Raw genomic sequence first — 26,901 nt, forward strand, 5'->3', positions numbered from 1 at the left:
GTTTTATTTACACTGGTCCAGCTTTCTTACATCTAATTCTGATTGTGACATCATCCTCTCCTCCATTCTACCTCATCCAATAAAACAACTTGTATTTATTGGAAAAAAAAGTTGAACCAATGTAAGATCAATCTTAGAGTTCAACTTCAAAGCGGTAATAAACCCAAAAGCAAACATATTATATTACAGTTTATCAGTTCTTGGATGTAATGGGTGTATTAGTTTTCTTTTTTAGGCTTTCTAGCTTTTATTTTCAACTGGTGATCTGACCAGTAAGTCTGTTGTTTTTCAACAGAACAAGTTCTCCAGCAAATGTATTAGTTTAGTATGTTGAGACAAACCATTTAACACTGAAAGAGTTGCTTACAATGATCAGCTTGTATTTATTCATGTAAAACATGTATGCCAAAAGAATACAAACTGACGCTGTAACTGTGTAACTGCAGTGTAAGATTTGAGTTTGCCTTCAATTTGTTAGTGTTTCAAAATCTGCTAGTACATCTAACACTCCCCTCCCTCCAGAATGACAATGCTGCTGTTTGCTGTGCCCCCTGTGGTCCTTCATCCAGGTTGAGAACATTCTAAGACAGGAGGTGTGTGACTGGCCAGATCATCAGGTGAAAACAGAGGGGGAAAGTCTGAAAATAAACTAATGCAGTCACCACATCTAAGGATTGGTAAGCTACAATGTATTTAATTTTTTTGATTTTGGGTTTAATACCACTTTAAGGGAATAAAGAGTACGCCATCCAGCTCTCATTGCTAGTCATGTAACATTGGAGGTGCAGTACAAGAAAAGTTTGGCAGCTTCTGTGCAATATTGCCAATAGTGTTCTCCCAAGCAGGGGTGGACTGGCAACAAATGGGCCCCCCGGGCAATAGGAAATCATGGGGCCCCTGTGTCCTCGCCCATACTCAAACCACACCCAAAAAATCCTATGAAAGGAATCTCATGAGGCCCCCTACTGACCCCGGGCCCTCGGGCAGTGCCTGAGTGCCTAAATGGTCTGTCCGCCCCTGCTCCCAAGTATTGATGGAAGACCATCACATAGAACATTTTTGTGTTGTTCTTAGGGGTATAAACTTTTAAACAATATAGACTGACTCATAATCATGTTCACTCACTCCTTATAACTATTATACTATGGATTCTGAAAGAGCAAACCATGTCCTGGATAATCTGATATTATGTACAGTATATGGTAAGTCCTTTATCGTAAGATGCAATGCATTGGTTAATACTGTCCCAGAAATCCGCTAATTTTGCTAATATTGTAATATTAGTATCATGCAGTGTTGCTCACATCTTTATAACTTACTTGTGATTTCTATGGTTACTGCAAGATGCAGAACTCTTTCATCGACTTCATGACCACTTGATTTTGTATCTATGGAGACCGATCAGTGAGTAATTTCTTCCAAATTTAACATATATAGTACATAATTGCACACCATTGGATGAACACTTTAAAAACCCAAACATTCTTAAACTTGAGTAGGCATTATTATTATTATACCGGATTTACAGCATATATAGCACCAACAGTTTGTGCAACTCTTTACAAAATAAAGGGAGACAGTACAGGTACAATACAGATCAATACAAGAGGGCCCTGCTTATGAGAGCTTTCAAACTAAAAGGGAGGGTCAATTGATACAAAAGGTCATAACTGTGGGGGATAAACTAAGGGAGGCAGTAAAAGTACTGTTTATTAGGTGGAACAGACCTCCCTGAAAATTGGCTAAAGGTGGACAGAGAAACATTGGGTTAGGGAGTTCCAGAGGATGGGAAAAGCTCTGAAGAAGTCCTGGATGTGAGCATGGTAGGAGGTGACCAGAGGGCTTCAAAGTAGGAGATCTTGGGAGCAGCAATGAGGATAATTTGGCTGATATATTGACATAAGGTTGGTGATGTAGCTCAAGGAAGTGTTGCGGAGGGCTTTGTTGCTGTTTGGGTGGATGTTGTGGGTGAAAGTTAGATGGTGGAGGGCCAGAATTGGAGGATATATCCCCACAAGTTAGGAGAAGCAGAAGGGTGAAGGAAGAAATATGTGATCTTTATGAAGGCACATGTCCCAGTGACCTAGGGGTTTTGCCAGAATGTGGGTTCAGAATTAATAGGAGTTGATGAGTGCAGCCTCCTGTGAAATGACCCAGCTGGACTGCACTGAACCTACATGGAGGAATGGTGATACCACAATACTAACAGAGGTAATGTAAGGAACAAAGCAGGAACAATATCAACAATCTAACCAAAAGTGAACAAGCCTTGTCTAACCTCTGGTCAATGAAACACTCTTTCAATCCTGTTGGCTATGGGCCCTTTGTGTTAGAGCACTCAATTGTATGAACAAACTAGTGGTCAAAGGCCCCTGACCACTGATGATTCTGGTTCTTATCCCAGGTGGTCCCTCAGTTGCAAGTGAAAGGGTATTCAGACTCGAGCCAGATATGAGCAGCACTAGACAGTCCCTGTGCAGTAGCACTAATCTCTCAGGCTGATTCCCCCAATAGTGGAAACAATAGCAACAGAAGCTGCCTCTGTACACAGCAGCACAGTACTCACACTGGCCAGTCTTCTTCTGCCTGCACTCTCTGTAGCATCAATCCTGAAACCTGCAGCAGTCTCTCAGCCAGCAACATATGACATGTAGTTCTCTGCAGTAGCAGCCCTGAGCCCCTGTACACAGGCTCCCAGCTGCTTGTGGCTCTCTGGAACTCCAGGGCCTTATCCCCGGGCTCTGCATGCTCTTGCCTCCCCGCTGTACCTGCAGGTCCTGACAACATATTGGGACACTGTCTCGCACTTTCCTGGGGCAGCCCACTCTCAATCCAAATCCAAGAACTCTCCCTCTATACCCCATGTGGATCCCAGCTCTTCTTCTAGTCTTCCAGTCTGCCAATCAGAATCTTCCTAGCCTACCCAGCCAATCAGAGTTCTCCTTTGCCCCTGTTACCAGTGGTAGATTCTCTTCAGCTGCAGCAGCAGCCAATCAAGGCACAGTTTGGCCTTCCATCTTCCTAGGCTGCCCGTCAAGAGGAGAGAAGAGAAAAAAATGTCCAAGCTCTGTTTGTTTTGTCAGCACTGCTAGCCTGAATTTAAAGTGCCCAGCCCAGCAGGCGCTACACTGATAGCATGCTGATCCCAGATCCCAGAAAGACGTGCACATGGTTTGACAGCTCACCCAATTGCTGCTGCCACTTGTAAGCATAGAGCCTGCAAAGGAAGTCTTCTACTCCTCATGTCCTCTGCTGGGCTCTGCATTATATGATGTCATCTGTCACTTGCACACAGCAAGTGAGTAATGGACCACTTACTCTGCCAGATCTATGTTAACTAGCAATAAGTTAAGGTTTGTGCCGAACTCAGTTCAACCCAAACCCACAGTAAACTGTTGCCTCATATCAGACCACCAACCCAATCTGCTGCAGCTGGGGAATTTCCCGCCCTGCATGCTGGTGACATCATTGACCTAATATGGCTACTTGGGCAGATTTTGTCAATAACATCATCCAAAAATGGCCAGATGGTCAGCACCCCCACCCCTTTATTGCATGCGCCAGTGGCCTGCAGTCATGTGACAGCTTCCTGCAGATTCAGGCCTAACTGGTTTTGGCTCAAACCTTAGCTCATCACTATATTCACTAAGTGACAGGGCAATCTGGTGAGCTTCTAAAGTGTGTTTCCAAAGGTCTGGATGACCAGTTTAAGCTCAGGGCAAAGGAGCAAAAAGCATAAGTGTATTTTGTTTTAATGCACATTTATCCTTTCAGGGCATGATAGCTAGAGGAATACTCTGTTTTACTCCTTCCCTTGGTTACCTAAGCTCATGTTCAGTTTTCCTAATCCATCCCTAGCTGGAGTGCATGCATGTAGACAGAAGCAGCTGCAGGAGTGCTAGTTTGGTTTGTATTTCTGGGTTACACATAACCACTGTGTCAGGATCAGGATCTGAACCCAGAACCTCTATTGCATCTGGCAGCAGTTCACCTTACTGTGCCACTTGAATTGCTAGACAACTCCCTACTTGATCTCTTGGACAACCTTACTTTAGATCTTGTTGTTGTTGAACCCTGAACTCCTTGCTCCTCCCATGAACTTCCTATTTAAGTCATGTCTCTTGTTTCTTCCTGTTTGACAAATTATTGTGCTTAGCTGCAGGCAATGTCTTGCTCCTTTTGTTTCTGCTGTGGTCCATACTTCACTACCACTTGTTACCATACTTTGGCCTGTTTATTGACTACACTTCCACTCAACCCCAACCAGCAGCCACTCGTTACCGACTTTTGACTTGTTCTTCAACTATGCTTCTGTTTGATCCCAACCTGGTACATCTGTTACAAGATTTCGGCTGGCTCACCTCTTGGTGGGTCGATCCTGAGGACCGTAACCTAGCACTAGCATGCTACAAAACCCATTTCCATCATCAGGAGCTCTGGTGAGGATCAGTTAGTGCTTAGGCACCGCATCTTGGGTGAACCTGCATCACCTTCTAGGGGGACCTGCTGGTGTATTTCTCCTGCTGTTTACTGCATAAATCTTTCTACTGCTATAGCCACTGACCTCTGAGCCTGAACCCAGATCATGACGTACTGTTTCAAGTGACTCTATCAAGTGAATGGTTGAAGAGGCATAGATGAGGCAGTGGATTGGATTGCCATCTCTGATTATCTGGGAAATTAGCATTACATGTTATACAGTATAGAGTATTTAGAAAAAGACCCACTTCACTAATCAAATAAAAATAAATTATGAAAAGTTGTAATCTTTTTCAGAATGTTCCAAGAAAAAATATAGGTTCTTAGAATATTTTAATATCAATGTAATATTTTTAGATATTTCAAACTGCAAAATCATATTTTTTTAAATTTCATTAACAGACATTTTCTTTCCTCAGTGAATATCTTTCAATATTAACTGCATGCCTAATGGGCCAATTCTGACATTTCTCTCTTACATTTTTTGCTAAAAAAATACTTAGACCCATCAAACACTATATATTTTTTAGGCAGACGCCATAGTGAATAAAATGGAGGGTGTTGCAATTTTGTATGTCACACAGAATTTTTTGATAACAATTAATGAAATGAATATTAGTGAACAAAAATACAATACAATATAATACCCACTTTTTAGGTCAATATAGAAGGTGATGTTACTCCGAGTGAATATATACCAAATATGCCACGCTATAAAATTGTGCATGCACACGAAACGGTGACGAACTATGGTACATTAAATTATCCATAGGAAAAGCTTTAAAACCCTTACAGGTTACAAGTTTAGAGTTACACAGGAAGTCTAGCACTAGAATTATTGCTCTTGTTCTGAAGGTCGTGGCGATACTTCACATGTGTGGTGTGACCATGTACATGTGACTATGTGCATATTCACGTTTGCGCGCGAGAACGGGGGGGGGGGTGGTGGCGTTGAACTATATATTTTTAAATTATCATTTATTTTATTTCAATGTATTTTTTGACACTGTACCTTTATTTTTTTTAACCAACTTTATTGCTATCACAAAGGATGAACAACATCCCTTGTGATAGCATGGGCCATGACAGGTACTGTTTGGAGAGGTCTGAGGTCTATTAGACCCCATATCTCTCCTCTGGCCTCCAAAGCATCTGATATTGGAAGTTACAAAATCCTTGTTGCATCTGGTTTCTGATCTCACAGAGGGGGAAGAACAACATCAATTCCACTCTTTCTGTTCAATACACTGGATGCCACTGATCGGATTGGAAAACCCCTTTCCACTCAAATCACTTCTACAAAAAAAAAAAAAAAAGAATCACCAGCTTGAAATGTTGATACAGAGATGATACATGTAGCTGCATTTCAATTGGGGGGATGACATATGGGGGTTTATTTACTAAAGCTGGAGAGTCCAAAATCAGACTCCCTTCTGCATAGAAACCAATCAGCTTCTAACCTCAGCTTGTTCAGTGAAGCTTTGGCAATGCAACCTGGAAGCTGATTGGTTTCTATACAGAAGGGAGTCTGATTTTGGACTCTCCAGCTTTAGTAAATAAACCCCATGATGTCCTACAGGCACAAGTTTGTTCATTTGAATTCTATCCTGCAAAGGCGGAAAGGGCACAATCACAAAACCTTATCTTTTACCTAATTAGGACTTGATCTGGCCTCAGCACCAATTAACTATTATTCGACATTTCTTGCAAAGTTCAGGTTACATCTACAACTGTCCCTAACTCCTATGCATGAACAAGGTGGGATGAGATTCATTTAATGACATTAAAGGGGTGAAAAAGTCATATATAAGAAGATTGCTGTTTACATGTCTGATGATAAAAAAAATGTTTCTATAATTTGGAAATTTTGGACAGTAAACCTTTTTCTGCAAAGTATGATGTATTCATTAATAAGGTTGGGCAAACAGCAATGAGAATAATATGCACACTGCAAAAATCAATAGCAATCAATTAGCTTCTAATTTACTGCAGTCAAACAAATGAAAGATTCATTTTTATTAGTTATTCATTTTTGCACACTAGTTATGTCTTAGTGAATAAGCTGATTGTTTTGTTTAAGAATACAGACTTCTAGAAGATTTAACCTCCCTGGTGGTCTGATTATTTCAGATTTTTGGTGCTGAAAGCGGTACCATTATTTTGCATGGAAATATGTAGTTTTTTTTATTGTAGGCTGTAATTTTTAGGAATAACTCACTGAAATCTGTCTGAACAAGAGTCTATTAAACATCCCGGGTATGATAAAATTTGAAACATGAAATCATAAATTATAATTTAATAAATAATCACAAAAAATAATCATATAATAATAATAAATTTAATTCAATAATATAATCAAACCAAAAACACTGAAATTTGAAATAGAGCGCCAAGTTCGCACATTGCTGAACAAAGTCGCAAAATCGTTTTCAGTGTCTGATGACGAATTTCCCCACAAATCATTATCACTCAATTCTGCAAGTGGTTCTGATTTACTATTGCTGTTCTCTAGCTGATCTAAACCCGCTTTTGACCTAAAGGGACACTTTTTGGACACCATGGACATTTCTCAGTTTCCAGGCAGAAAGAACAGACAAAATGCAGGCAGGGCACAGGACAAAGCACTAGGGACAAAATGTATGTGAAATGGGTTGAAACAGCAATGTTTTGCTATGTAAAATTTGTTTGGAAAAAAATGAAATTTTTTTAAATTTTCAAATTTCCCGCCGCTGGCGGCACCCGTACGTCCCGACGTCACAGGGACCGGAACACAGAAGCCGGATGCCGGCATCGGCCGGAGGAGATGGCCGGGGACGCTGCAGGGGACACATCGCAGGAGCGAAGGACAAGGTAAGCTCTGCAGGGACTCCCTATGCAGCGCCTCATGGTAAGCCCGAGTGTAGCTTGGGGTTACCGCTTTTGGCACTGACATTTTACCCCGAGCTACACTTGGGAATACCGCTAGGGAGGTTAAAGTGATTGTAAAGTGTAATTTTTAAAAATAATAAATGCTTTATACTTACCTTCTCTGTGGAATGGTATTGCATACTGCAGCCCCGATCCTCCTATTCTAGGGTCCCCGCCTCCACTCCTGGCTCCTCCTCTTCTTGGTGTACCACCATAGGAAGCCACTTTCTATTGTGGCACACCTGTGGGCTCAATCCTGGGCTGTGCGACTTGTGTTCATATGATTAACAGCAGCAGGTGCCAACGGCTCCCACTACTATCAATCTGCCCTATGAGGAGGGAGAGAGCAGAGAGAGCAGAGAGAGCCGCTGCTCTTGGGCACAGCACTGGATCTAAAAGTAGAAGGGAGGGCTGGAGGAAGCTGCACACAGAAGGTTTTTTTTACATTAATACAGAGAATGATTAAGGTAAAAAGAAAAAAACCTTCTGCCTTTAGAACTACTTTAAAGTGGCTGTAAACCTCAGACATGAAAAATGAACAAATCATATCCCTCTATAGTGTGTACTTATCTTTTTGAAAAGCACTAAGTGTAATGTCTGTCTGCTGTCTAATTCCTCTGCTATCTGCTTGAGTCACTTGTGACAAGTTTTCTTGACACCAAGAGATAAAATGGTGACAAAGGAGGGATCTCCAGCAGAGTGACAGCCTCAGCTCTGTGTGCTGTGTGAAGTATGAAGGAGGGTGTATCCCTTCCCTCCAATCAGCTCTCAGAGCTCTCCTCATTGAGCTCTGCGGAGTGTAATTTCAGCTCACCACCCCTTTTTTTCTGACAGCTCAGACAATCTTTAGAAATTCTGTATTTTGAATGGATGTAGAGAAGAGAAGACTGCAGATAAACAGGTACAAGTTAAGTAGGAATTGGTATCACCTCTATGAGGGACCGCCGAGCGGCACCACTAGCACTCCACTGGTCAGGCGTGCCCAGAGCGCGGAGTCTAAGCCCCAGGGTACTTGTTCACCAGGGCCCCTGATGGTGGGGATGGACTTGTAGTACCCCGAGACCAGGTCGCCACTACTGAGCACACCTGTCAGTGGTAGGGGTGTTCGCCAGGGGTTCCAACCAGGGAGAGCCAGATGTGAGGAGGTCGGGTGACCCCGGTGGGATGGATGGATGGATGGCTGAGCAAGTGCGAAGTCAGACAGGCCGAGTTGGTAACGTAGAGGATGGTAAGGTACAAGGGAGCAGGCAGAGAATCGTCGGGTCACACGCCAGGTCAGCAACAGGAGGTCAGATCTAATGAGGGGCATCCAGGGAGAGAGGTCAGGCAAGCAAGGGTCTGGGCAGGAGAAATCAGCAGGTCAAGAACAATCCGGGTCAATAAACTTACAAGGCACAGGTACAGAATCACAGGAAGCAGGTAAGACCAGAAGGCAACGAAATGACAGCTCAGGGACCTTTAAATATCCCGCCCTGCGCTGCCATTGGTGCCCAGCGGGCGGCCGCGGCTTCTACTGCGCATGCGCGAACTCGAACGCCGCGGCCGGCCCGGACCTAGTGCCCGTGTACAGGGTGGAGCAGTGCGCCTGCGCCGGGACCATCGCGGCAGGGATCGAGGGGATCCCTGACAACCTCTATGTATCACCTGAGGCCAGTCACTTCACTGAGTATTTGTAAGGGTTTACAACCAATTTAAGGTACTAACATAATAAACTACTATTGCCTGACAATTGACATTTCCCCAAGTTAAGAACACAATTTCGTAGAGGGGGGGCAGGCTCAACTGTTAGTGGCAGTGGTAAACTATGTACACAACAGGGACACCCAGGAGCCATCCAAACATCAACTTGGCCTGCAGTTTTATTAATCAAATCATCAAACAAACTGTTTCAGTGCAGGAGGGCTTTGTACGGCATGGGCATAGCATGAAATAAACAAGACATCTACTCATCTGACCCACTAACTAAATGCAGATCAGTTCCTGACTAACAGGTAACCTGCTAATGGGTTCCCCAATACAAATAGGCATCATTTATAACTTTTAAGTGTTCTATCAGCAATCAGCTTTTCGCCCAGCAGCAGGCTCCCACAACAGAGAGAACAAGAGAGAGAGAGACCCTAGCATTGGTCAGCTCATATATACAGTATAAAGGCCTGTAAACAGCTAAGACTAATAAGAAAGTCTGGCTACCAGGTAAGATGCAGACCTATGAGGCTGTATCCCACCCAAAAATTTACAAAGGCTTTACCCCCTCCCGCCAGCAGTATGCATATATGCAGCCTCACTGAAGTGGGCTTTTATCTGTGGGGCCGTATATATGCATATCTGTCTTTGTGCTGGGAGCTCTCCGCACAGCGAACTCCCAGCACAGAGACTGCGCTCTCACCGGGAGTTCCAGGTCCTGTGCTAACATTTGGGACCCAGAACTCCCGATCCTGGGTCACCTGATCGCTGTGATAGCCTCTGATTGGCTATCAGAATGATCAGTCACTGTGCAGCTTGCCCCTGTGTTTCCTTTCATTCTGAATGGAGGGAGAGATACATTGTATCTCTCTCTCCTCGCAGGGAGAAAGATGTAAAAAACCAAAAAGGTGTAAAAGGTCAAATGTCAGGGTCAAAAGTCATAGTATATTTTGGGGCATGATTTTTTATTTAACTTAGTATCAGTGTCAGTTAGTGTCAATGTCAGTATGTTTTAGGAAGGATAAAAAAGGCAAAATGCGCACTATTGTTTCTGGGCTGTATTACTGCAGGTACAAACAACAACTAACATACACATCAGTGGTATCGCTGCGATTGTCAGGAGCAGGAGAATTTATTTTGGGTTGTTCTTTGGTGATGGGTTACATACAGCTAAATAAAAAAAAATATATGTTTTTACTATTTTGGACCAGTTTTCCTTTGATAACGAAAAAATATCAGGAGAGATCCATTACCATTTACCTTTAAAAGAAAGTCCAATTTGTCCTGCAAAAACACAAGGTTTAATCCACCTGGATGCGCAAAGCAAAATGGACGCACAAAGTGGTGATAAGTATGGTTTTACTAACACGTGTCAAAGTTGCAAAATTGTGTTCAGGCATTAACATTTGTTTTACCCTCAGTCACTAAGAGGTTAAGGACGAAGAACAGGACCTGTTAGGATCTTGGGAAAACAGTAAGTTTGGTTTTGTCCATATCAGTTATCCACACTGGAGCCCTTCAGCCCTTCATATGTAGATGAGAAACCTAGATGATACATATACCATCCACCATTTTGCCAGCAGGTGCCTCACAATACATTAATGCAGTTATTTATCATGTGCTGCTTCAAAAATGGTAAGCTATTTCAGTGAAATGTATATAAATATATTGTATCAATTAACTACTCCCATTCATTTTACCTCTATCATAAGTATTACATTCGATAATTAATAAGACATTCTTGGGCTCAGTTTCAGTTTATATATATTTAAATATATTATTCAATTCATAATAATAATCATATAATCTTCCTGTCACTATTGGATATCTATATACGGCATATACTTGTGCTACCACTATAACTATATAGTGTAGCTATATATAATAGCTATAAACACTGTTGCTTATACAGACCAGAAAAGTAAATAGTTACATGGGCGAGAATCAAAAAAACTTAGTACAGTGGCTAAATGGTTAGCACTTCCGCCTGGCAGCACTAGGGTAATTCATTTGAATCCCAACCACGGCACCACCTGCCTGGAGTTTGCATGTTCTCCCTGTGCCTGTGTGAGTTTCCTCCGGGTACTCCGGTTTCCTCCCATACTCCAAAGACATGCTGGTAGGTTAATTGGAATCCTGTCTAAATTGTCCCTAGTATGTGTGTGTATGAATGTGAGTTAGGGACCTTAGATTGTGTGCCCCTTAAAAGGTTAGGGACCGATGTGAATGTACAACATATATGTGAAGCACTGTATAAATTGACATCACTATATAAATACCTGTAATACATAAATAATAATAGACTAAAGAGAATGTAACATAACGCAAAAAGCGCTAAATAGACATCAAAATAGGTTAATTTTTTGGATGTAGTTGTTATCCCACAACATAGATGTTTCAGCATTTTAGAATGACAAAGGGTTCCAGAACTCCTGTTGATGACAACCAAGGCAAATGGGATATCACCTGTCAAATTTGGTGATACATCTGCTTGTCCAATGAAATACAATCTCAGCTACAGAAATGTAACTAAGCAAAAATGACTACTGCACTAGAAACAAGTAGTAGTATCTCATCACTTGCTGCAATAACATTTCCTGATTCATCTGTTTTGTAGAAATGCTCCATTTTCTACAATTCGTGACATTTTTCTGCTCACCTTTACAATCTGGAATTAATCCCGATAGCAAATGAGGCGAAATCTCCTCCAAAATAGAACAAAATGCGCAGAAAGCACTTGGACCTTTAACAGCAAGTTTATCAAGGAAAATCTCTGCTCTTGTCCTGCAGCTATCATAAGACAGAACCTCTCTGTACTCATCCAAGGAGAAAACCTTTTCACAAACAAGGTATGACAGGACTTTATTCACATCAAGCTCAGCAAGGATCTTCTCTCTGTGGTTGTTCAGAATGACGGAAGGCCATTTCTTCCCATCTTCATTCCCTCTCTTTATCGGCTGTGTTAAATTGTGAAACCAACACTTGGCTGACCTGCCCAGCATCTTGAGTTTGTAGTAAAGGATGCGGAATTCCAGTGCTGCATGTTCCAGACAGGGCTCTTCATGATTTAATATGCACATAATGTGAACACCGGGAACGTAGCTGCATTCTGCTCTGGCAATTAATGTAATTCTTCTGCCACAATGAAGGCCTTCTCCAGACTACGAAGCATACTGGTTTACAGCGAGCAGTTACTTAAGAGGATTACTTGACACTAATAAGCCCCTTACAATTCCTAATGTCTCCTGAACAGCAAGGCAGAGACAGCATGATATATGTAGTAAACAAAATTCTTTTGAACAAAATTTATCTAGAGGTTTTACTATTAAAGAAAATATTAAAGAAAATAGAGAACATATATGCTAAAGCATAAAAAGGAACATCATTGGCAAACCAAAAGCTAATTATCTTCATAAAGACTTTCCAATGTACTAGATTGCAAATACTGAATATTTAGTAAAAAAAAAAGGGGGAATGACAGTAATTAAATCAATGTATTACTAACAAGGAAAGATACACTTGGGTTGCTCCTCAACAAAAGAACAATACAGAGGTTCCCCAGCATACCTGATCTTTGAAAGGGGCTCTACCATTTTAGATATTTTTTAATTTATTTATATTCATATATAAAATGTTGTTTATTTTTTTCTTCTAAATTAGATAAATATGAAATAGTGTAAGAATTAAAAAATATATGAAATAGTGTGTGTAGGCAATGGGGGCAAGATTGAAGTTTAGCAACCCTCCTCTCTCCTAGTAGTGATGGAAACGCCATAACCAGTAAATTTACACAGCCTGCCAAAAACCCATGAGCCAAAGCAAAGATTATATACAAACAACCTAAAATAACTTTAACAATAGTTTATCATCTTAAAACAAAATAAATATATTTGATCAAAACCACTATAGAATGAAGCAACTTCTTTATTTAACCACCTCAATATACAACCTCGTATTGAGGGGGTTATACCAGGATCATGGTTGAGGCTTCAACTATGATCCCAGTACCGTTTTCTTCAGGAGGACATTCCCTATTTTGTAAAAGTGATCTGAGTAGCTATACAGCTACTCAATCACATCTACAGGCGGAAGAACAGGCTCCCCTGTCCCACTGAGGAGCCTAGGACTATTCAAACTGAAGGTTGTTTCCTCCTCTCTGTGAGATCTGAAACCAGAAGCAACAAGGATTTTGTCACTTTCAATTTCCGATTTTGTTTTTTTTTGTTTATTTTGGCTTGTAAATCTGAGATTGGTTTGATCAGATGCTTTGGAGGGCAGAGGAGAGATCTGGGGTCTCACAGACCCCAGATCTCTCCATAAAGAGAGATGTTGTTCATCCCTTGTGATAGCAGTAAAGTTGATTAAAAAAAATAAAAATAAAAGTATAATGTAAAAAATACATTCAAATAAAATGAATATTAAAAGGGAAAAATAATAAAAGCTGCTCCATTCCCCCTTGTTCCCATGCAAAGGAAAACTCATATGTAGGTCCCACAGGCATATGTAAATGTCGATCACACTACACATGTGAGGTATCACCACAAATGTCAGAAGGTGAGTAATAATTCTAGTGCCAGACATCCTATGTAAAGCTAAAGTAGCAAACTGTAAAGGCTTTTAAAGTGTCACCTATGGAGATTTTTTTCCCTGTCCACTAGCAGCTTTTTTATGAATTGTACACTGGTAGTTGTGCATGGACAGCTCAGTGTACAGTTCTGGCATTTGTATGTGCAGGAGTTATGTCATTCCAGCTTGGCCAATCAAGAGAACTTCTGACCCAGAAGAGACCAATTATACTGTGCACACTTGACGCTTATATCTAAAGCCCACCCACCACAATGCATTTAACTTGCTTCAATTTATATGCCTATGCATGGCTTTTTTCCCTCTGAGAATAGGTGAAGGTACTCTCCGCACCCCATCCCGATTCACCCTTATCTCTGCCCTCTACTGATCTTCGAGCACCGTTCTTGGTCTCTAACCCATTACCCACCTCCAAGTACCCCTTCTTTTAGAGAATACAGAAGCAACTATCATTTTGTCTTGCAATTATTTGTATGGAATTTGTTAATTATACCAAGAAAGACAGTAAATAGCAACAATAAAGCCCCTTCCCCAGCAACAACAACAACCCCAATATGCCAGTCAGTGTGAGTAGGGGTAGTGAATAAATGGTAACACATTTTTAATACAGCGGGCTACAGAGAAGTTCACAGGCAGCCCGGAATCAGGATATAGCAATTTCCTCCATTGCAGGTCTGGCATTTGCTAATGAGAACAACCTAGTGTAAGCTAGGGATGTAATGAAACAATATAGGATATAAGAGTCTGTATGGCAACTACTGTTTGGGGTGCTTGTCTGCATACCCAAGCACCCCTTGTCAGTACACACATTCAGTACTGGATATGCACCATTAGAGTAGGACCATACTACACCATTAAAGTCTAACTAAACCCAGGACCCTGCATTCATTATATCTGGACTCCCACAGTACACGGAACATGGAAAAGCAATTATTTTAGTAAATATACACTGCTAAATACCTTTTCTCATCAGCAGTTAGAGCAGCCTTGTGACTTCTATCAGTGACCAGCAGAGCACTGGTTAAAGCTTGTAGGAGGAGTTTTCATTCTCCCCTGATTGTCTTATGAGACTGCATAACCCCTGACCCTCTGTTTGGACAGTGCTGATTGCTCCTGTGCTGATCACATGCCTCTCCCAAGAAAAAAAAAATAACTCTAGCAATACACACCAAACTGAGCATGTACAGCTTGCCCCCAAGGCTCTGTTCTATCAGCAGATGGATTGGGGACAGTAGGGGAAGATCAGAGAAGACTGGGTCAAACCTTTTTACACAATGCAGAGGATTAACCCCTTAGGTTCCACAGTGAGTATAACAAGCATATTTTACTGCATACACAGACTGATTTTACCGTTCTGGGTTTAGCACTGTATCACTTTAAGCTGGCCATACATGAATCAACATTCATCTGGTTCAGCAGTAGCCAAGTGAATTTCGATTCATATGTGGGCAAGGTGGTTGTACAGAAGTCAAGTTACTGATCGACTTCTGTACAACTGCCCTGTCGGACTGTAGCTGTTGGCATTGATTGAGCAGTTAAAATCCGACACCCTGATCAGTGTAATCTATCTGTTTTAAGAATGCAATAGCGCAGCAGGGAAGATACAGCCATCCACCTCGAATGTGTGGATGAGGGAATTGAGTCATTTTTTCGTTCAAGCTGTTGGTTTAAAAAAAAAAAAAAAAAAGAAGATTAATCTATGGCCAGCCTTAGAGCAGGACCTCAGAATTGTGGCTTCCACATACTAAATAGACCTGCTGTTATGTACAGTAAATGTTAAAAGCAGGAATCTTATGTTCCTTCTCCTGACCAGTTTGGTAACATCTGGGAGTAGAAACACTTTAAAGCCAGTGAGGCCAAAGGTTTGCTCATACATGCTTTTGTAGGTAAGTATTAGAAAAGAATTATAGTGGTCCTAAGGGTTGCTTTTTTTTTCTTTAAAATAATAAGCACATCATACTTACCAGCTATGTGCAATGTTTTGCACACAGCAGCCCAAATCTCCTCTTCTCAGGTCCTCTGCTGGTGCTTCTGGCCCCTCCCCCTTACCCAGTGCCCATAGAGCAAGTTGGTCGCTCTGGGGGCACTCATGCGGGCTCACTCCCAAGCCACCTCTGTGTATGGGACACATAGAGCCTGGCTCAGTCCCGCCCACACTCCCTCCTTACTGACTGTGATGTGTCTCAGCCAATAAGGGGAGAGAGTCCCGTGAGAGCGAGAAGGGCTGCAGGGGGGAGATGGACCCCAAAAGTTTTTTACCTTCATGAATGCATGAAGGTAAAAAACCTTCAGTCTATAGAATCACTTTACGGCATGGGTGTCAAACTGGCGGCCCACCAGCTGTTGCCAAACTACAAATCCCATGAGGCATTTCAAGATTGACAGTTACAAGCATGACTCCCAAAGGCAGAGCCATGAAGGGACTTGTAGTCTCGCAACAACTGGAGGGCCACCAGTTTGACACCCCTACTTTAAGGTATTAATGAAAACTAAAGTTCCAATGTGAGCTTCAAATAAAACATTATTAAAATAATTCCTTTATGATCAAAACTCATCAGGGCTAATTATTTCAATATCATGGTAGTGTAATGTTATTGCTTTTACTAGAATCGTGACCACAGTAGGCTAATAATGCTTGATTAGGTATCTACAACATAACATGAGTGGTTTAGTTTAATACATGACTCGTGAAACCTGTTTTTTTTTCTGGTGCTATAAATCCTTGGAATGGTTCATCTTAATGAAACAGGATTAACAGTAGAGATTATTACAATCCCAGTTGAATTATTCTGCCATTAGTAATCTGTCAGCAGGGATATTACATATGTTATTTCACCTCTTAAGTGACAGATGTCAGGTCTAAGAAACATCTGTAGTTTTTCTTAAACTGCAAGTGCCATCTGGTCATGTTGTAGCCAGTCATTCATGATGGCATTTAATATGAGCATTATGGAAGCTTTGTCCAAGTGCCTTCATATTTTGTATATTTGCAGTTTATGACAGTTGTAATGACCACAGCACAATACAATAAGTATACTTTCCAGCTGGTCAGCACATACTGTAAAGCCATTGTAAACTGTTTCAATGTTTTAGGTTACAAAACAGAAGTTTTTGTTGCATACATTTGCAAAACTGTCAAACCATACATTTTCTGAATGCACAGGTACTGTAGAATAAAAAAGATGGTACTGCTGATTCTGTACATCTTTTGATAGTTGAGCAAATGTTTTTCAAAATAATATCTTCTATAAAAATACACTAAAATCACTAATAGCACACACAAACACAACAAACCTTGCAAAACTCCTAATAAATCTATAGGATAAGACTGTATTTTACATTATAAATTGTGCCTTTTTTGTGAAACAGTAGAAATCAACAGAATGCAAAACCATAAACATGGCTTCACATCTATTCCTTGTGGTATAGAGCCAGGTTTACATTTTATTGCAACACAATAAGATCGATTTACTAAAGGCAAATAGATTGTTTTTTAGGATACTGTTAAGAGAAAGTGGTATAATATTGCATTTTGGTAGTTTGTTCTTCTGTTCAGTTTTAATCAATTTTATTTATTCTATGTAGTGTTTTAATAGGATGGTATGGTTTATTACAGTATAGTATAAATTTAGTTTTGATTTATTTTAATTAATATTAACTTGCTGTTAATGGTAATTGTATTGTTTGTTACTGTGTCTTGTTTCCGTTTATTATTGTAATTTGTGTTGTCTTCATTAAATGTAACTGTATCTTAAAAATTTCCCTTTGGGGTTAATACATTATCATTATTATTATACAGGATTTATATAGCACAAACAGTTTGCCCAGCGCTTTACAACGTGAGAGCCAACAGTACAGTTACAATACAATTCAATACAGGAGGAATCAGAGGGTCCTGCTCATTAGAGCTAACAATCTAAAAGGGAGGGTTAAGTGATACAAAAGGTAATAACTGCGGTGGATGAGCTGATGGAGAAAATTAAAGTACAGTTTTTAGATGGAGGCAAGATAGCCTTCCCTGAAGGGAAAAGTTTTCAGGGTTCACCTAAGTACCGGTTCACATATATTCGGATTGGATGTATCTTGAACCGCATTTAATCCATATGACATGTGAAATAATATTTCTTCCTTTGGTGCCTGTTTACATATGTCCAGTGCACTGGCAGTGCGGATTCAGTGCGGCTTGAAAAATAGTGCTGTCCAATATTTGAGTAGTGCAGTCCCTTTCAGATGCGGATTACAGGCTATTGGCTTCTATGGGAACCGTTTCTAAACCGCACATGTGTGAATAGGATAACATCCTAACCTGGACTTGTCCTGAACCTGATGTGAACCTAACCTGAACCGCTGAACAAATACTGTGTCAATTAGCTATTAAACCTGAGCTTCAATCCGCACCGCACATGTGTAAATCAGCTCTAAAAGTGGACAGAGTAGAAGATAGTAAGATAGATTGGGGTAGGGAATTCCATAGCATGGGAGAGGCTCAGGATAATTTCTGGAGGCAGCATGGGAGGAGGTGACAAGGGAACTAGAGAGCAGGAGGTCTTGGGAGGAACAAAGAGATCAAATTGGTTGGTATTTTGAGACTAGGTTAGTGATGTAGCTGGGGGGCTGAGTCGTGGATGGCTTTGTAAGTTGTTAGTACTTTGAATTTATTTGTTGGGTGAGTGGCAGCCAATGCATGGATTGGCGGATTGGCAGAGAGTGGTGACAGACACTGAACGGTTGATAAGGTGGATGAGCCTGGCAGTAGGACTCATGGTGGACTAGAGGGCTTACCTTTACATATTCTATGTAAAGGTAAGCCAATGAGGAGGGAGTTGCAGCAGTCGAGTAGAAAGATAACCAGGGAGTGACTTAGGAGCTTTGTGGTGTCATTGGTTAGGAAGGGGCGTATTTTGGAGATGTTGCAGAGGTTGAGATGGTAAGCTTTGGGAAGTGATCGGATGTGGGGCCGACATGACAGTTCAGAGTCCAGTGTTACCCTTAGCACCCTGGCATGTGGGGAACAGTTGATGGTTGTGCCATTGATCCTGACAGAGAAGTCAATATTAAGAGCTTGGTTTTAGATAGATTGGGTTTTAGGAAGTGGTGTGACATCCAGACTGATATGTCATTCAGTAAGTTAGTGATGTGTGAGGAGATTGATATTGTGAACTGAGGGGTAGAGAGGTAGATTTGGGTGTCACCAGCGTAGAAATTATATTAAAAGCCATGGGAAACTATCAGATAATCCAGGGAGGAGGTGTAGATTGAGAAAAAGAGAGGTCCAAGAACAAAACTTTGGGGGACCCAGACAGAACAGAGATAGGAAGAGGAGAGGAGGATATGTAGTCCTTAGAAATTGAAAGTAAACAGCAGAAGAGAAGTTGCAAAGCATGCAGGGAATCTAGGAAGCTGTGGAAAGTGATGTCCAGATTAAGAGATGGCCAACAAGAGGCTGCACTGCCAGCACTAAAGGAGATTGTTAAAGTAAGCTTATTTTGGATTGTCAATAATAACTTGTATTTGTGTAGCCCTCTTTTTTGGGGTGGGGGAGGCATTATGAGAATTGGCTCTCCCCAAACACAAAATTAAAGTGTATGCTGCAACCATGGAACTCTGTTAACAAAAAGCAAAACAGTCTTATCTTTTTTGTACCGTTTCAGTCATCTCTAGTGTAAAGGAGATGAACAAAGGCAGACATATTTGAAATCCAGCCTGGATGGCAACCTTGGCTGCTCTATAGATATAGTGGAGGGAAAAGTTTAGTCACCCAGGGATAGGAAATGTGTCCTTTTCAGGTTTGCTAGGTGAAAGTAAAGAGAGAAAAACTACAGAAAATGAATGCAGCCACCTTCTCTAAGCACTGGTAAGCTGCAATATGTTTTTTTTGTTTTGGAATTTAGATACACTTTAAAGAGTAGCTCTACTTTTGTTGAGAATAAAACAATCCCCTCTGGGTGATCAATAGACATTGCAAGGAATTTAATAAACTTAGTAGCAGAGTCCCACCTGTTTCTGTTCTTAAGAAAAAAGCTCTATATTCTACAATGTCCTTGGAATACTGGTTCTTGAATGTGAGTTTCTGTGTTCATTCTAATCAACCAATGCACTTAAAGTATTCTAATAAGGAAAGCGGCAGTGTTTGCATCCTTCACAAAAAATGTCCTATTGCAGAGGATGCCTAACATCTTAATGCAGACTTCTGGAAAAATCCGTGAGTCATTCACGCAAGCAGTAAATTATATTTCTGGTGAAGTTCTATTAACCAACTGTGTACAAAATTGCCATATTGCAATGAATTTTAGAGAAAATTGTTTTTTTTTCTTATTGATTTTACTAAACATAAAAAAGGATAAACATATACTTTGGTAGTGAATTATCCAACATACATAACAAACATAAAGCAAAGAAAACAGTGGATTACTCTCCCTTAACCAGACCCTTTGGTACAACCCCAGATTACACCATTTTTACACATTACTAGATGGTCTGTTGTAGGCAAAGTGTGGCCTTACTTCTCTACATCAATTATATCATCAGGGTACGTTTAAAACTTTTCTGACCCTGCACCAGGAACTAGGGATCCCCGCTCACTGGCACTTTAGATATTCACAATTGAAACATGCTGAAGAGGCACAGTTCGGGCTCGGAGAGGTGCGACTTTAAAATTCTGTACTCGAAAAGACTCTACTCCACTCGACTCATACAAGTCTTATCTCTACATTTTATCGTCTTCTAATAAGTAAACCTTCCCCTCATTTATCTAAACTTCAAACCTGCTGGCTAGTAGATATTCTTGACATGTTGGATGAAAACTGGCAAGAACTGTTCAATTTATATTTATAAACAATATAGGGTCTGAGATTATAAATCCCATTTCTGTCTTTGCAGATGACACCAAGCTGTGCAGTGGAATAACGTCCTTACAGGATATCACCAATTTACAAGTCGACCTCAATGCACTGTATAATTGGGCAACTATGTGGCAAATGAGGTTTAATGTTGATAAATGTAAGGTTATGCACTTGGGGGCTAAGAATATGCATGCATCATACATACTAGGGGGGGTACAACTGGGGGAATCAATGGTGGAGAAGGATCTGGGAGTTCTGGTAGATCACAAGCTTAATAATGGCATGCAATGCCAAGCTGAGGTTTCTAAAGTGAGCAAAATCCTCTCTTGTATTAAAAGGGGTATAGACTCCAGAGAGAGAGATATCATATTACCCCGGTACAAATCATTAGTAAGACCTCATCTGGAATATGCAGTTCAGTTTTGGGCACCAATTCACAAAAAGAACATTGGGGAACTGGAGAAAGTACAGAGAAGGGCAACCAAACTGATAAGAGGCATGGAGGAGCTCAGCTATGAGGAAAGATTGGAGGAACTGAATTTATTCTCTCTTGAGCAGAGGAGATTAAGGGGGCATATGATCAACATGTATAAATACATCAGTGGTTCATATAGTGAACTCGGTGTAGAGTTATTCACCCTGAGGTCATCACAGAGGACAAGGGGGCGCTCTTTACGTCTGGAGGAAAAGAGATTTAATCTCAAAATATGGAAAGGTTTCTTCACAGTAAGAGCTGTGAAAATGTGGAATAGACTCCCTCAAGAGTTGGTTCTGGCCAGCTCAGTGGATTGATTTAAAAAAGGCCTGGATTCTTTCCAAGATACACACAATATAACTGGATACTAATATTTGTAGGTAAAGTTGATCCAGGGAATATCTGATTGCCTCTCGGGGGATCAGGTAGGAATTTTTTCCCTGCAGGAGCAAATTGGATCATGCTTTGCTGAGGTTTTTTTTGCCTTCCTCTGGATCAATGGTGGGTATAGGATTGTTATTTTGGTTTTTTTTGGTTGAACTGGATGGACTTTTGTCTTTTTTTCAGCCATACTAACTATGTAACTATGTAATTCATGCCCTTCCACAGTGATCTCTGCTTGGGATAAGCTTGTTCAATTAAGCTATTTACATAAGCTATACTGTACCCCACAATGTTTGTTTTATATGCGTAAGAGGGACTCACCTCTTTGTCATAAATGTGCTAAAGAAAATGGTGTAGTATTGTGACAGAGTTAGACCTCTTTGGTCAAGTATTACAGCCTTTATAGCTGATACCTTTGATTTATCAAATATATGCAACCCTAAATGGTGCTTATTGGGTGTGTTTGAGGGCCTAGACATCTCTGCCATGTCCAAACAGTTCTTGAAGCTCATGTTATATTATTAGCTCTCCACTGGCTTTCCTTTGAGCCTCGGCATATAGGCTTGTGGAAAAAATGTATTTACCAAACTTTGCCGCTGCACAAGCTGACATATGAGGTAGAGGGCGTCCAGAAAAGTTTTATATAATTTGGGGACCCTGGCTAGATAAACAAGACACTGCAGACTCTTTCCTTTTCTTCATAGGGGATTCTACACCATAGTTCCCTTATTTGTGAATTGTCATGATCGCTATATTTAATACTTCGCCAACACATGGTTTAATAAGCACAGGTGGGACTTAGTTGACAGTTTTTTTCAGGCACATGCCTTCCAGTTTATTGTACTTATATTATAGGTGAGCACAACAATGACTCTTTTTCTCTAGGGGTCGATCTATTGTATTATTTACAGTTTGGTTATATGTTAACTGGTGTTGTGCCATCTGTTCCTAGCCAGGTTTTTGAACTATTCAGAATATTTCTCTGTGAATGTGCTTTTATTTGCATATACAGAATATTTCTCAGTGAATGTACCTTTACTTATATATACAGAATATTTCTTTGTGAATGTACATTTTTTTTGCACATTCTCAATAAAAAAAAGTTTAAAAAAAACAAAGAAAATGGCAGAAAAGAAATAAATGAAAACAAAAACATGTTGTATGGTAGAGTCAATGCATTGACTCTTAATTTCTGAGAACAGAAAAACACAGAAGTATGGTGGAGATATCTATGTTACCACTTCAACCAGTGGGAGTGTAAAAACTGAGAAAAGAATAGAGCAAAGCAAGGCATTATAGAATTAGTAAACTTTTAGGTCTGCTACTCCATTTTAGTGGGTGGTGGATTAGGCAGGATTATTGGTTGAAGGAGAGAATGAATATCCCTGAATAAGGATGTATGGCAACATATGTAAAACGTGCTTTATGAAGAACAGGCTGGGGTTGATTTACCATAACTGGAGGGTCCAATCAGTTTCTAACATTAGTTTGCCAATCAGTTTCTAACATCAGTTTGCTCAATTACCCAAGGTTTACACTTAGTTTTAGTGCATTTTTCAGTTTACAGAAATGCACTACAGTCCATTTAATATGATTTCCAATTGATCTAGTTCACATCTGTGTGTTCTGAGCTGGTGTGTTTTTTTTTAAAAAGCCAGAGACTTTTTTCTACAACAGATTGCGTTTTGTGTGTAATAGGCCTTAATGGACCCACACCAAAAATGCAACGCCTTTTGGGTTTTTTGCTGATAGAAAAGTATGACAATTATGTTCATGTAGTGCAAATTTGATGAGACTTTGATGCGACTTTACATTCTCTGGCATTCAAGTAGCATCAAAGCAGCATCAAAGTCACACCAAAGTAGTGCAGGAACCTTTATGTGGCCAAAATCGCATATTAGGGTTAGGGTTAAGGGCTAGGGTTAGGGTTAATTGTTAAGGTTAGAGTTAGGGTTAGCAGTAATTGTTAGGGTTGAAATGCTAACCCAGAGAATTACCGCTAATCCTAATCCAAATGATTACTGCTAACTATAACTCTAACACTAACCCTAGCCCTTAACCCTAATCCTAGCTCTTAACCATAACATTTAACCTGAGCCCTAACATTTAGCCCTAACCCTGTACACCCAAAAACAGGGGGCGGATTATTCATCATTTTAGGATAGTGGATAGAGCTATGCAAATCATTTATTTGTGTTGCAACCACAGTCTAAATTTACAGAGATACAGTGGGGATCGAAAGTTTGGGCACCCCAGCTAAAAATTTGTATTAATGTGCATAAAGAAGCCAAGGAAAGATGGAAAAATGTCCAAAAGGCATCAAATTACAGATTAGACATTCTTATAATATGTCAACAAAAGTTAGATTTTATTTCCATCATTTACACTTTCAAAATAACAGAAAACAAAAAAATGGCGTCTGCAAAAGTTTGGGTACCCTGCAGAGTTAATATCTTGTACTGCCCCCTTTGGCAAGTATCACAGCTTGTAAACGCTTTTTGTAGCCAGCCAAGAGTCTTTCAATTCTTGTTTGAGGTATCTTTGCCCATTCTTCCTTACAAAAGTCTTCCAGTTCTTTGAGATTTCTGGGCTGTCTGTCACGCACTGCTCTTTTAAGGTCTATCCATAGATTTTCAATTATGTTGAGGTCAGGAGATTGTGAAGGCCATGGCAAAACCTTCAGTTTACGCCTCTTGATGTAATCCCCCGTGGATTTCGGGGTGTGTTTAGGATCATTATCCATTTGTAGAAGCCATCCTCTCTTTAACTTCAGTTTTTTCACAGATGGCATCAAGTTACCATCCAAAATTTGCTGAAATTTTATTGAATCCATTTTTCCTTCTACTCGTGAGATGTTCCCTGTGCCACTGGATGCAACACAACCCCAAAGCATGATTGATCCAATCCCATGCTTAACAGTTGGACAGAGGTTCTTTTCATTAAATTCTGTGCCCCTTCTTCTCCAAACGTACTTTTGCTCATTCCGGCCAAAAAGTTCAATTTTAACCTCATCGGTCCACAGAACTTGTTTCCAAAATGCATCAGGCTTGTCTATATGTTCATTTGCAAAGTTCAAACGATGATTTTTGTGGTGAGGACGTAGAAGAGGTTTTCTTCTGATGACTCTTCCATGAAGACCATAATTGTACAAGTATCTCTTTATAGTGGAATAGTGTACCACAACTCCAGTGTCTGCCAGATCTTTCTGGAGGGATCGTGCAGTCAAACGTGGGTTTTGAATTGTTTTTCTCACAATCCTGCGAGCTATTCTGTCTGATATTTTTCTTGGTCTTCCAGATCTTGCTTTAACTTCCACTGTTCCTGATGACTGCCATTTCTTAATTACATTCCGAACAGAGGATATTGACATATGAAAACGCTTTGCTATCTTCTTATAGCCTTCTCCAGCTTTGTGAGCGTCAACTATTTTCAGTTTCAGTTTTCTAGACAACTGCTTAGAAGAACCCATGGTGCTGATTGTTGGGGCAAGGTCAGATGAGTCTGGGCATTTAAAACCTTTGAGATTGACATCACCTGGTCTTCCCAGACGATGATTGAGAACAATCCATGACACTGGCAGGTCTCAGCTTGGCAAAGGGGACAGTACATGCTATAAATTCTGCAGGGTGCCCAAACTTTTGCAGACGCCATTTTTTTGTTTTCTGCTATTTTGAAAGTGTAAATGATGGAAATAAAATCTAACTTTTGTTGACATATTATAAGAATGTCTAATCTGTAATTTGATGCCTTTTGGAGATTTTTCCATCTTTCCTTGGCTTCTTTATGCACATTAATACATATTTTTAGCTGGGGTGCCCAAACTTTCGATCCCCACTGTATATAATCTATCTAACTTGTATGTAGCTGTTGTAATCTTTTTAGCAATGATCAGTCCCTAGCCCTCTGCAGTAGGGATGAGCTAATCTGCAGTGCCAGGACAAGGTCATCCAGCACCCAGAGCAACGATGCCAAACTGTGCCCCCCCAGTTCATGATGTGCAAATTTAGGGATTCCTACACCCAACCGTCATTCGCTTGTCAAAATCACTGCCACTGTTACTACTCCTGTCAGCCTGAAACAGATGGAAGGTTCCCCCATCCCTACAGTAAACCATTACGCCCAGGGCTGCAACCCCTTCCACCCACCCCTTGTCCTGGCCCTGCTAATCTGCCTGGGTTCCATATGCTGAATCCGGTCTGTAACTCATCAAACTCCAACTTTACTATGAATCCCATTAAAGTCCATGTCTGGGCAAATCTTTTTTGATAAATTATTCACATTTTTAGTGCTAATAGGCACATTATTGTCAAAAAAGCATGAGACTCTGGGCACTGCCATGGGAGATTTGTACCAATGTTTTTAAAAAGTACCATACAGCAGGAAGGGGGTCCTTTTTCCCTTATGTGTCACTTATATCAGCCTCATTGCAGTTCACCTTTCAAGGGCCAAATGGTGCAGATGTTGTGGATGATGAGCCAATGCCAGAGTGAAGAGAAAAGGTCCCCAGATTTCTCAATCCATACTCACAGATGTATATGTTTATGTCTCACTGCTCATGCTGCCTCTTCAGCATAGAAAAGTCAGAACTCCAGTCCGTGGGGCTGCTGCATATGTGTCAGTTGGTTGTCAGCAGATGTTGGTACGATATTTCCACCAAGTGAGCCATGCCCTTATGAGAGAAGTGTCCTGGTGAGGCAACTCTTGGAATCCGGTTTATGACAAGGTTTATGACACGAGCCAAGCAGGGCATATACTGTATATGATTTTTCTGTGGCAATGGGCGACTAGCAGGTTTGTGCTATTTTCACATACAACCTTTTTTTGGCTGCAATTGCCATGGGGTTAGCCACTTTCCCTGGATAGCTGCCAGTAGCTTTGCCCTGGTATGTATCCTTTTCTTCAGGCATGCAATCAGCAGTACTGTATGACAGTTTTTTGCCTGGGATGCTCTGGGGCACTTGGGCATGCAGAGGACTCGGACAATGAGGAGGAGAGAGGACAGGTGACCAAGCTGGCACCATCTTCCAAGAAACCTGACATCACCACTAACTCTATGGTTCTGTCCAATTCTCCATCAAGAATGTTCACCTAGAGCACAGTGAATGACATATAGAGTCTCTGTCTATAATAACTCGACTGGTGACTGGTTGTCATGTGTAACCTGATGCTGACAGTGTGGTCTAGTGACACATTTCTCTTAACCTGAAGATGAAGGCGGAGATGGCCTTCAGTAAAAAATAATGGCAGCTGAGTTCCTGCCACACTGGGCTAACTCAGGCCTTGAATTCGTGGAAGAAGGCTGATTTCATTGGGTTGGTTTGGGAATAGCTGACATTCCAGCAGCTCTCTCAGGTTGGCATTTAAGTGCTGAACATGGGGGTGATTTGAAGACATTTTTTCTTCAACTCCAGCAGCTGGGTCAAAAGTTGCTCCTGAAAATGGTGGAGTGGGCCTTGATGAGTGTTACTGCTGTTCCAGCCTTCACTTCACTCTCCTCAGTTTCACTCCATGACCCATTTTGCTTCTGGGCACTGACATATGTAGTCC

The sequence above is a fragment of the Staurois parvus genome, unplaced genomic scaffold (genome assembly GCF_062004578.1).
Source record: "Staurois parvus isolate SC_StPar_1 unplaced genomic scaffold, SC_StPar_1.0 ptg000682l, whole genome shotgun sequence".
In the NCBI taxonomy this organism is placed as follows: Eukaryota; Metazoa; Chordata; class Amphibia; order Anura; family Ranidae; genus Staurois; species Staurois parvus.